The 12,693-nt window shown below is 40.8% G+C and overlaps 1 pseudogene; it reads left to right on the top strand.

Moving 5' to 3' along the window:
* The first annotated feature begins 571 nt into the window (after positions 1–571).
* LOC119924251 lies at positions 572–8,324 on the top strand (annotated as a pseudogene).
* Positions 8,325–12,693: the final 4,369 nt, after the last annotated feature.

The following is a 12,693-nucleotide window of genomic DNA, read 5'->3' as shown; positions in this document are numbered from 1 at the left end:
GAAGAGGCAGAGATTACTATCCCCATTCCAGGAAGATGAAATTGATTTTGAGAAGTTGTAACACCTTAGGTCAATCAGTAGGCCAATAGTGGAGTTGAGACCAGAATTTGGGCCTCATGACTCCCAGAATCATACCCTTTCCACAGTATTCCTCAGTGAAAATTCCTAAGAGAAAATTCTGACAGTAGGGTTGCAGCTGATGAGTGCTGATAAATCTGCACAGATAATGCACAAATTGATACTCTAAATAAATTGATACTCTAAATTGACAAATGAGTTGAAAGTACTTGATCTTAGTTGAGTGATGATCCTGCCTGTTTATCAAATTGAAATTGGAAATCATTCTGTCTGCCTCCTTTCTCAATGAGCTACTCTAACATCTTCCCTCTAGAACTCTTCATGGTTTTGCCCTGTCACTTACTGAGTTGTTTTTCTCCTAGGTTTCTCCGGTGTGTGGATATACTGCCTCAAATGACTCACCCTTCTTTCTCCTCTCTGAACGTTCGATGGGGAATCCAAAAATATGTGTCCCACGTTGTACCCGGATGTGAACATCATAAGGAATATATAAATGCCAGATCAAAATTTCACAGCCGTGACTGAGTTCATCTTCCTGGGGATTGTGGATTCCAAGGAGCCTAGCTCATTCTTTTCATCCTGTTTTTAGCTGTCTATGTGGTCATCGTGCTAGGGAACTTGGAGATGATGTTGCTGATCTGGGTGGATTCATGACTCCATATCCCCATGTATTTTTTTCTCATCAGCTTGTTCTTTGCTGATATTTGCTATTCATCCATGACCACCCGCAAGATGCTGGTGGATTTATTATCTGAGATGAAAACCATCTCTATGTGGGGTGCTTTCTGCAGATGTATGTTTTCATTGCCTTGGCCACAACCGAATGTATCCTTTTTGGGTTGATGGCCTATGACTGTTACGGTGCAATCCACAACCCTCTTCTCTATGCAGTTATCATGTCCAGGACAATCTGCCTTAAAATGAACATTGGGGCATATGTTGCAGGCTTCTTGAATTCAGTGATTCATACAAGTTATGTAAATAGCCTGTCTTTCTGTGACTATAATGTCATCCAACATTTTTTCTGCGATAACCCTACACTCCTCAAACTCTCCTGCTCAGACACCCACATGAATGAAAAAAAATCATTTTCACATGTGCAGGATTAAATATGTTAGGCATGTTACTGATCATTCTAACACACATATATCATTTCCTCCATCTGCACATGCACCTTTCTGAGGGCAGGCACAAAGCCTTCTCTACCTGTGCTTTCCAACTGACAGCTGTTATTATTAATAATAATAATAATGGTATTTGTTAGGCACTTACTATGTGCAAAGTACTGTTCTAAGCACTGGGGGAGATACAAGGTGATCAGCTTGTCCCACGTGGTACTCACAGTCTTCATCACCATTTTACAGATGAGTAACTGAGGCCCAGAGAAGTGAAGTGACTTGCTCAAAGTCACACAGTGTGGCTAGAGAAACGGTGTGGCTAGAGAAGCAGCATGGCTCAGTGGAAAGAGCACGGGCTTGGGAGTCAGAGGTAATGGATTCAAATCCCGGCTCCACCACTTGTCAGCTGTGTGACTTTGGGCAAGTCAGTTCGCTTCTCTGGACCTCAGTTACCTCATCTGTAAAATGTGGATTGACTGTGAGCACCCCCATGGGACAACCTGATCACTTTGTAGCCTCTCCAGCGCTTACAACAGTGCTTTGCACATAGTAAGGGCTTAACAAAAGCTATTATATTATTACTAAGTTGTGGAGTCGGGATTAGAACCCATGACCTCTGACTCCCAAGCCCGGGCTCTTTCCACTGAGCCACGCTGCTTCCCTAGCCACTCTGTTTCTCTATATTATAGTCTATGGGATGTTAATCTTTACATATCTACAATCTAGTTCTTGTGGTGTCAGTCTTCTACAAGGTGGCGATCCCCATGTTAAATCCCCTGAGTTACAGCTTGAGAAACAAGGAGGTGAAGGAAGCTCTAAAGGACCTGAGTTTGAGAAACAGAATTCCTGTAATTATTTAGGTGGTTTGGGTAATTTAGTAAGGAAGCTAGTGAGCTGAGTTTAGGATCATAGGCTTGCCTTCAACATTATGAAATAAATGTTAACTCAACCCAGAAAATAGAGAGAACTGGCCTTAGGTGAGTGCTATTAGTGAATTACTGCAGTCTTCAGAATACTTCTTTATTATTATTATTATTATTATTATTATTATTATTATTATTATTATGTTGTCACAACTTCTCTGGGCCTCAGTTCTTTCATCTGTAAAATGGGGAGTAAGTTTGTGATCTCCATGTGGGACAGGGACTGTGTCCAACCAGATCAGCTTGTATTTACTTCAGTGCTTAGTACAATGCCTGCAACAGAATAAGTCTTTCATAAATACTATTAAGGAAGCAAACAAAAAAACAATAACACAAAGGGTACCTTACTGTTTACCAAGGAGGGATAGAAACCATCCAGAATCTTCCTAGACTGACTATAGAAGAATATAATAAACCATGTAGCTCCCAAATCACCATGTACTGTCAGAATAAAATGTAGAAAAGCAGATGGCATGTTCAGTTGAACTGACAACACAAGCGCACAAGCAACACAAAAACATCTATGTTGTAGTTACAAACTTTACAAACTAATGGATACTAACCTGACAGTTGTGGTATTAATTAAGTTGGATGGACAACTAGTCAAAATCCAAGTTCTGTTCGTCAGCAGTTTAGTAGAGCAGGATTTCGAGGTACCCTTTATGATCTTTTCCTAATCATCAGAGGGAGTAAAGCAATCTGTTTCATTCTGCTATGCTTGAGGATGAGATAAGAACTGAAAGTTTTTCAGATAGTCTTCTGTTCCACTGGGAAACCTTCAATTCAGCAGATTTTAAACATGGTCAAAATTATTTGAGATAATCCTCCAGGAACTTTTAAAACTTGAGGAAAGTGTGGAAGAAGATATGCAGGTGATTATGAGCTGTTTCACAGAGATAGTATGGAACTATGGACTGACATTAACTCTGAGGGACCATGAAACAGTGCTAAAAGTGGTAAACGCCCCCGCACTGCAGAGGACAACATTACATCTGCATCATTTGGAATAGACTATTTTCACTCACCTTTTTAGCCCACATCCATATATATGCTTGGACAGTTGTATAAAGGTAATCCATATCCCTACATTCCATTAACATGGGACTATTTCCAGACAATAATAATTTCATGAGGACCACATGTATGCAGCAATGAGACATGGAAAATTTTAACTGTCCAGGGCAAATTTCTTTTCTGTAAGGATCTTTAGTTGTACATCATGTCATGAATAAAATCAGTATATTACTACAATACTAAATATTAGAAAAGGTTCGGGTTAGAATGTCAAGAGACCTAGATACTAGTCCCAATAATTCAACTGGTAACAATAATAATGATAAAAATAATAATTGTTTCATTTGTTAAACACTTTGTGCCAGACACTGTATTAAGCACTGGGGTAGACACAATATAATCAGATCATACATGGGGCTCACAGTCTGAGTGGGAGGGAGAAAAGGCATTGAATTTCTGTTTTGCAGATGAGGGAACTGAGAAACAGAAAAGTGAAGTGACTTTCCCAAGATCGCACAGCAGGTACATGGCAGAACTGGGATTAGAAACCAGATCCTCTCACTCTAGACTGTAAGCCCACTGCATACAGGGATTGTCTCTCTATTACTGAATTGTAATTTCCAAGTGCTCAGTAAAGTGTTCTGCACACAATAAGTGCTCAATAAATAAAATTGAATTAATTAATTAATTAATTAATGAAAAACATTTTCATTCTCTGGATGAGCGACGCAATTTCTTTGTGCGCAGTTTTATGCCTGCAGAAGTCGTCCTGCTGGTCAAAATGGGGTTTGATTGCTCCCAACCATCTGTAAGCCCATGGTCTGCAACATAGTGAGGTACTCGGACTTTCAGCCAGCACCCTTGCTGTGAGCAAAGTGTGACCATTTCCCAAGTGAGAAGCCATTCATTTTGCTGCTTCATTAGATAACAGCATGGTGGAGTGGATAGAGCATGGGCCTGGGAGTAAGAAGGTCGTGTATTCTAATCTTGGCTCTGCGACGTGTCTGCTGTGTGACCTTGGGAAAGCCACTTTACTTCTCTGTGCCTCAGTGACCTCATCCGTAAAATAGGGATTGAGATTGTGAGCCCCATGTGGGACAGGGACAATGTCCAACCCAATTTGTTTGTATCTGCCCCAGTGCTTAGTCCAGTGTCTTGCATGCAGTAAGCGCTTAACAAATACCACAGTTATTATTTAGTTCATGACCAGACTTAGGCCCAGAAGTCAACGGTTTGGGATCTTTCTTTTAAGGAAGAAAGTGTCTCATCTATTGTTCATGCTTTTCAGAGACATCACTTTCCTTATACTCCTCCTCTTCCCCTAGTTCATACCTTGTTCCTATTCTACCTTGTCTATCATGTTGTTACTGCTTTTTTAATGGTATTTTTAAGCACTTATAATGTGCCAGACACTGTATTAAGTTCTGGGATAGATACAACCTAATCAGGTTGGTCACTGTCCCTGTCACACATAGAGCTTAATCCCCACTTTACAGATAAAGTAACTGAGGCCCAAAGAAGTTAAATGACTTGTCCAAGGTCACCCAGGAAACATGTGGCAGAGTCAGAATTAGAATCCAGGTCCTTCTGACTCCCAGGCCCATGCTCTGTCTGATATAATTTCTTACCCTGCCCCTCAAGCAATTGCCTTTGTCTTTTATACTCTGCATATGTGGCTATGTCTTCAAAACCTATCTTTTTAAAAGATATCTTATTGTTGTTGTTGATGATGATGAATGCCTTTGCAGTTACAATGTATTATTTTTTTTTCTGTGATAGACAATATGCTCTTGAGAGGCAGGATTTGTATTATTTTTGATTAAATTTGCTTAACACATAGATGAGTTGTTCCAAAAATGACAATTCTGAGCCATGTACAGTAATATGTGAAGTAATTAAAGTAATTATCCAGATACTACAAGAAAGAAAATACATTTTCTTCAGTTCGAGAATTTCTTGTGAAATATGTTTTTGTTTGTCCTGAATTACCAGAATCATCACTTCCCGCAATGTTTAATTTATCTAGTTATCTAGTATAGACTGGGAATTAGATTCAGGTATTATACTTGGTGTTTTCATTTAGACAGTGTTTACTTATTTTGTTATGTCAGTAAACTTGTTGAATGCTTTGAACATTCCCAAGTGATTCCCTTGTGAACTCAGTATTATGAAGTAGATTGTGAAATTAACTGGGGCCCTAATCCATAAACCCCACTTACAAAGACCAGTACCTTGTTTTCCTGCTTCTTTCAGCCTCCAGCTGAGTTCTGCTGCAGTGACCAGGTAGCTGAAAGAACAGTCCCGCACTGCTTCTTTACCTCAGCCTGACAAAGCTGAGTAGCGGTCAGGCATGCATGCCTCAGTGAGCAACACTAGTGTTCTCATTCATTTCTAAATAAGACTGTACTTTTGAATCTCACTGTAGATCAGACCTGACAGTCAATCAATCAAGAAATCGTATTTATTGAGCGCTTACTGTGTGCAGAGCACTGTACTAAGCGCTTGGGAAGTACAAGTTGGCAACATATAGAGACAGTCCCTACCCAACAGTGGGCTCACAGTCATGAAGACATTATTTTTTTCCTTTTTACTTGATCAAGTCCACTACTTCCCCAACTTGTTCCTGCCTCATTCCATCTTGATCCTGTCTCTTAAAATTGCTTTACCCAAGTTTTCCAAAACCAGAAAAGGACTGTCAGTGAGACCAGGGAAACCCTTCAATCAAATTGTTCCTCAGTACAGAGCCTAAGCTACACTGATTCACCACCATCCCCACTCAGCCTACCTGGCAACTGAGGAGGGAAATTGCTAGGTGCCAGAGCCTAACTCTGGTTGGGGGTGTCAAGGGAAACTCAGAAAAACAGCAGTGTCACCTAGTGAAAAGAGCATAGGCCTGGTAGTCTGAGGATCTGGGTTCTAATTCCAGATCTGGCATTTGTCCACTTTGTGGCCTTGGGCAAGTTGCTTAAATTCTCTGTGGCTCAGTTTCTTCAATGGTAAACTGGGGATTAAATCCTATGCCCTCTTATTTAGACTGTGAGCTCTTTGTGGGGCACAGACTGTGTCCAACCTGATAAAACCTGAATTTACCCCAGCACCTAGATCTATGCTTGACACATATTAAGCACTAAAGAACACCATAAAAACAAAAACAAAAAGCCTAGGATGAATTTTATGGTGGTTGTGATGGGCATTTACTTGAGGGTCCCAATAAAGTCTCTCCACCAAATTACTTCACCTTATATATTTTCTTTCTTCATTTGCTACTCCCCAGCCATCTCTCTTCATTCCTCCATTGCTAATCTTCTAACTGTACAATGCTTTCAATTCTCCTACCTCTTTCCTTATGCTCATAACATTTTCCTGTCCTTCCTATTTCCCCAAATCTGACAGACTAATAATTTTCCCCTATTCCTAACCTTCCACCTCTTCCAACATTCTTTCCCCAATTATTTTCCAGCATCCTAAACCATGTAAACCTGCCAGCCATCTCTAGCACTTCAGTACCAATTTATGTTATCCTCAGGACTTCTGTACATGCATTTATTCAATTATACATTCAATTGCTTATTTTGATCCGCTGTTTCTAAGCACTCATACCAATCTACTCCACTAGAAAGTGTAAGCTTCTTATTAGTTCATTCAGTTGTATTTATTGAGCACTTACTGTTTGCAGAGCACTGTGGCAAATACTTGGGAGAGGTAAACATAATAACAAATAGATACATTCCCTATCCACGAGGAGCTTACGATCCTTATGGGGAGGCAATGTGTCTGTTGTTCTTTACTTCCTAAGTGCTTAATATAATGCAGGACATGCAGTGATGTGCTATTACTAATATCAATCAATGGTGTTTATCAAGCACTTACCATGTGCAGAGCACTGTACTTGGGACCTGGGAGAGTACAGTATAATAGAATTGGTAAACACATTCCCCATCCACAACGAGCTGGGTAGGGACCGTCTCTATATGTTGATGACTTGTACTTCCCCAGCGCTTAGTACAGTGCTCTGCACACAGTAAGTGCTCAATAAATACGATTGAATGAATGATTGAATAGAGGGAAAAATTGGAGGCTGGAGAAGAGGACACTTTTCTCCAGCTCTTTCAGACGAAACAACTACCACCACCCACTACCTCCAGCTGATATCCTTTTATCTTGATTACAGTGAATTATTTAGGAGGAGGTGGTTGCTTTTTTAAAAACGTAGCATTACTACACTTACTACACTTACCACATCGTTTTATTACCACTACTCATGGCTTAGTGGAAACACCCCGGGATTGGGAGTCAGAGGCAATGGGTTCTAATCCTCGCTCTACCACTTGTCTGCTGTGTGACCTTGGACAAGTCACTTAACTTCTCTGTGCCTCAGTTACCTCATCGGGAAAATGGGAATTAAGACTATGAGCCTCCCATGAGACAACCTGATCACCTTGTATTTATCCCAGCTCTTAGAACAGTGCTCAGCACATAGTAAGCACTTAACAAATACTATCATTATTATTATCATCATTATTACTACTAGTGCTTGTAGAAGGAAAAGAATCCAAGATGATAGGGAACGATATTACCTGAATGCTAAAATGAAAAATGGTATTTCTCATCAGACTCTATTCCCCAAATTCCTGCTCCAGTGCTTCCTGTCAGACACTTTAATCACTGTCCAAAGGGAAACCTCAGTGGGAAAAAGCTCATTCAACCCCCTGTACAGCCCTGCACTGACTGAGTTGCTTTCTAATAATAATAATAACAATAACAATAATAACAATGGTATTTGTTAAGCACATACTGTGTGCCAAGCACTGTTCTAAGCGCTGGGGTAGATACAAGGCATTCAGGTTGTCCCACGTGGGATTCACAGTCTTAATCCCCATTTTATAGATGAGGTAACTGTGGCACAGATAAATTAAGTGATTTGCCCAAAGTCACACAGCTGACAAGCAGCAGAAATGGGATTAGAACCCATGACCTCTGGTTCCCAAGCCTGTGCTCTTTCCACTAAGCCATGCCACTCCAACTATATAAATTTCAAAACACAAATAAGAAATCAGCCATCATTCAGTAGTATTAATTACAACTCCTCTCCTCTCCTCAGGATGAAATGCTTCAGAAATCAGGTCTCATATGTCATCAAACACAAGATGAAAACCTCCTCACCCTTCACAATAGCAGTTTTGGAAACTAAGGACAAAATGCCCCCCCTCCATCTCTATGTAAGTACTAGGATTTAAGATGTCGAGAGAACATTGAACACAGTCAAAATGCACTTGGGAAGATTGTGGGTGATAGTTTTCCTTTTTTTTTCTTCAATAACTTAGCAGAGTCAAGAACTAAGAACAAATAAATTGAATCCCCAAGTCTGTGACTACATGCTTGTCTTCTGTAGTTTTTCATTGTATACATGATTGTAATTTTAATGATGATGCCTTCCTTGTTTAGAAAGAACTGGTGATACTGGACTGGAAAACTCTCAGATCAAACTGGTTTGATTGATTCAAGAGTAGTTTGTCGGTCTTAATTATCTGGGTAACCACCATAACACTTCCCTTCACTTGGTTGAGGAACACACTGCCTGAGAGAAAGAATGTGTTCCTAAAAATGTATTGAATTTCATTGAAATGTTGATGCTTCAGGACGGAACAAGTATTTTCTAGCCAAATATGCAAACTAATTTCCGATCTTTTTACCGTTATTATTACTTTTTAAATAGTATTTGTTAAGCACTTACTATGGGCTAAGTATGGGCTAAGTACTATGGGCTTAGTACCACTGTACTAAGCACCAGGGTGGGTACAATAATCAGGCTGGACACAGTCCCTGTTCCACATAGAACTCACAGTCTTCATACCCATTTTACAGATGAGATAACTGAGGCACAAAAATTAAAACGACTTGCCCAAGGTCACACAGCAGACAAGTGGCAGGGTAGAGATTAGAATACAGATCCTTCTGACTCTAAGGTCCAGGCTGTATATGAATAAAATGTTCCTTATTACATTTTGCTTTACCAGCAAACTGAGTAGGATTATATATCACTTCCACTTAAGGCTACACAGTTCTATTAATGTCATCTTCTCCATCAACATCTTTCTCTTCTCCCCAATGTCTCCCACCTACTCATACAGAGACCCATTCATATATCTAGAAATCACCTGCACCTCTGATCACACACATATACACAAATGTGAAGAAGTGTGGCTGAGTAGAAAGAACCCAGGCTTGGAAGTTAGAGGATGTGAGTTCCAATCCAGGCTCCACCACTTCTCTGCTGTGTGACCTTGGGCAAGTCACTTCACTTCTCTGGGCCTCAGTAGCCTCATCTGTAAAATGGGTATTAAGAATGTGAGCCCACGTGGGACAACCCGATTACGTTGTAACTACCACAACACTTAGAACAGTGCTTGGCACGTAGTAAGCACTTACCAAATAACATAATAATAATTATTACACAAATGCAACCATGTACACAGGTAAAAACATGAAAATAAGTGAACTGATACTCAGCTATGACCTTAGAGACCAGAACACTCTAAATTACACACCTTGGGATGGGAAGGTAGGGCCAAGTCTGTTTCCCAGTGTTGAATCCTGATTCATTCATGTACCTCCTAAATTAGAATGGATTTTATGATCTGTTAAGCTGAATTCATTCCTCAGGAGTTTCCAGTAGATGATATTATTCAATTTGACCACTGGAGAATCTGTGATGCTCTTTTCCTCCTAAGCTCCAAAAGAGAATTTTTTTTCTCCCAAAACAGAATATTAATGGTTCTGGATTTTTCAACAGTTTTCATGACAACTTCATGCATTAGTGTTGATAACAGAGTTTACTGTAAATCTGAAACATTTGTTTATATTAATGTCTATCTCTCCTCTTAGATTGTAAGCTCACTGTAGGCAGGGCACATGTCTACCAACTCTGTTACATTGTACTTTCTGTGTAGTACAGTGCTCTGCACATAGTAAGCACTCAATAAGTTTCAGTGATGATGACGATCAGCTGAACTACATAATTTCACCCCTCTCCATTCTGTATGTCATTCTGTTGTCCAAAAGATAATTTTCAAAAATGCCATTCTGCTTTTATCTTCACTGTTAAAACCTCTAGTAGTTACGCACTCTTCTCTGCTGCACCCAGAGAGTCCTAAATCATTGGTTTTAAGCCAATAAATTAATTCTCTTCTTCCTACTTATCCACTCTCTTCTCCCACTACACCCTAGCTCACGCTCTTAACTCCTCTCAAGCTAACCAACTCACATCCAGCCAAGCTGTGAGTATTCCATGGAGCAAAAGAAAGTATACACAGTGGCTTATACCCAAAATATAACTGGGTTGACCCTCTTGATTTTCAGCTTGAGGAACAAGGATGGTCTTGTCTTTCATATTGCCAATGCTTTCCCCATGCATTTCCCTCTGCCTGAAACTCCCTCTCACTTCAAATCAGAATGATCATCTTCCTCATTATTCTCAGGTTCAAAACCCTCTTATAATCAAATCTTCTCCAAAGAGAGCTTCTCTGTTAATTGCTATTCTCCTTGGGTTAAATCACTCCATCTGCCATCTCAGCAGTTCTGCACTACCTAAGCATTTCTAATTTCATAATGACCTAGAGCAATTATGTATCAATCTTCGAGTGTATCAATCTATTTCTTGAACCTTAACTCATGTACAAACCCAATTGATCACATTAAAAAAGTATGATATTTGTTAAGTGCTTACTATATGTCAAGCACTGTACTAAGCCCTGGGGTTGAATCAAGATAATTGTGTTGGACATAGATGAGGTAACTGAAGCACAGAGAAGTGAAGTGATTGGCCCAAGGACACACAGCAGCTGTGGTTTAGAACCCATGACCTTCTGACTCCCAGGCCCAGGCTCTATCCACTAGGCCATGCTGCTCCTGGGCCTCTTATAATAATAATGATAATAGTATTTGTTAAGCATTTATTATGTGCCAGGTACTGTTCTATGGGACGCAGCATGGCTTAGTGGCAAGAGCACAGGCCTGGGAGTTGGAGGTCATGGGTTTGAATCCCGATTACACTGCTTACTCCTCCAGGAGGCCTTCCCAGACTGAGCCCCCTTTGTCCTCTCCTCCTCCCCATCCCCCCAGACTCTACTTCCTTCCCCTCCCCACAGCACCTGTATATATGTTTGTACAGATTTATTACTCTATTTTACTTGTTGATATTTACTATTCTATTTACTTTTTAGTGATGTGCATCTAGCTTTGTTTCTATTTATTCTAATGGCTTGATACCTGTCCACATGCTTTGTTTTGTTGTCTGTCTCCCTTTCTAGACTGTGAGACCGTTGTTGGGTAGGGAAAGTCTCTATATGTTGCCAACTTGTACTTCCCAAGCACTTAGTACAGTGCTCTGCACACAGTAAGTGCTCAATAAATACGATAGAATGAATGAATGAATGTGCCACGTAGGGCTCACAGACTCAATCCCCATTTTACATATGAGGTAAGTGAGGAACAGGGAAGTTAAGTGACTTGCCCAACACCACACAACAGATGACTGGCGGAGCCAGGATTAGAATCCAGATCTTCCAACTAGACCACACTGCTTCTCTACAGGTCGCATTGCTTCTATCCTCCTTCTCTGAAAAAAAGCATTTCAGTCTTTATGCAGAGCACTGTCTACTATCATATATTATTCATTCAATTGTAGTTACTGTGCACTTACTGTGTGCAGAGCACTGTACTAAGCGCTTGGGAAGTACAAATCGGCAACATATAGAGACAGTCCCTACCAAATGACGGGCTCACAGTCTAGAAAGTATATATTATCAATCAATCAATCAATCAATCAATCGTATTTATTGAGTGCTAACTGTGTGCAGAACACTGTACTAAGAGCTTGGGAAGTACAAGTTGGCAACATATAGAGACGGCCCCTACCCAACAGCGGGCTCACAGTCTAGAAGGGGGAGACGGAGAACAAAACCAAACATATTAACAAAATTAAATAAATGGAATAGATATGTACAAGTAAAATAAATAAATTGAGTAATAAATATGTACAAACATATATACATATATACAGGTGCTGTGGGGAAGGGAAGGAGGTAAGGCGGGGGGATGGAGAGGGGGAGGAGGGGCAGAGGAAGGAGACGGCTGAGTGTGGGAAGGCCTCCTGGAGGAGATGAACTCTCACTAGGGCTTTGAAGGGAGGAAGAGAGCTAGCTTGGCAGATGTGCGGAGGGAGGGCATTACGGCCAGAGGGAGGATGTGGGTCGGGGGTCGACGGCGCGACAGGTGAGAACGAGATACAGTGAGGAGGTTAGCAGCAGAGGAGTGGAGGATGTGGGCTGAGTGGTAGAAGGCAAGAAGGGAGGTGAAGTAGGAGGGGGCGAGTTGATGGAGAGCCTTGAAGCCTAGAGTGAGGAGTTTTTGCCTGATGCGTAGATTGATTGGTAGCCACTGGAGATTTTTGAGGAGGGGAGTAACATGCCCAGAGCGTTTCTGGACAAAGACAATCCGGGCAGCGGCGTGAAGTATGGATTGAAGTGGGGAGAGACAAGAGGATGGGAGATCGGAGACGA

This window comes from Tachyglossus aculeatus, unplaced genomic scaffold, assembly GCF_015852505.1.
Source record: "Tachyglossus aculeatus isolate mTacAcu1 unplaced genomic scaffold, mTacAcu1.pri scaffold_89_arrow_ctg1, whole genome shotgun sequence".
In the NCBI taxonomy this organism is placed as follows: Eukaryota; Metazoa; Chordata; class Mammalia; order Monotremata; family Tachyglossidae; genus Tachyglossus; species Tachyglossus aculeatus.
Note: the sequence above shows the minus strand (reverse complement) of the source record. Positions and strands in the feature narration are given on the sequence as shown.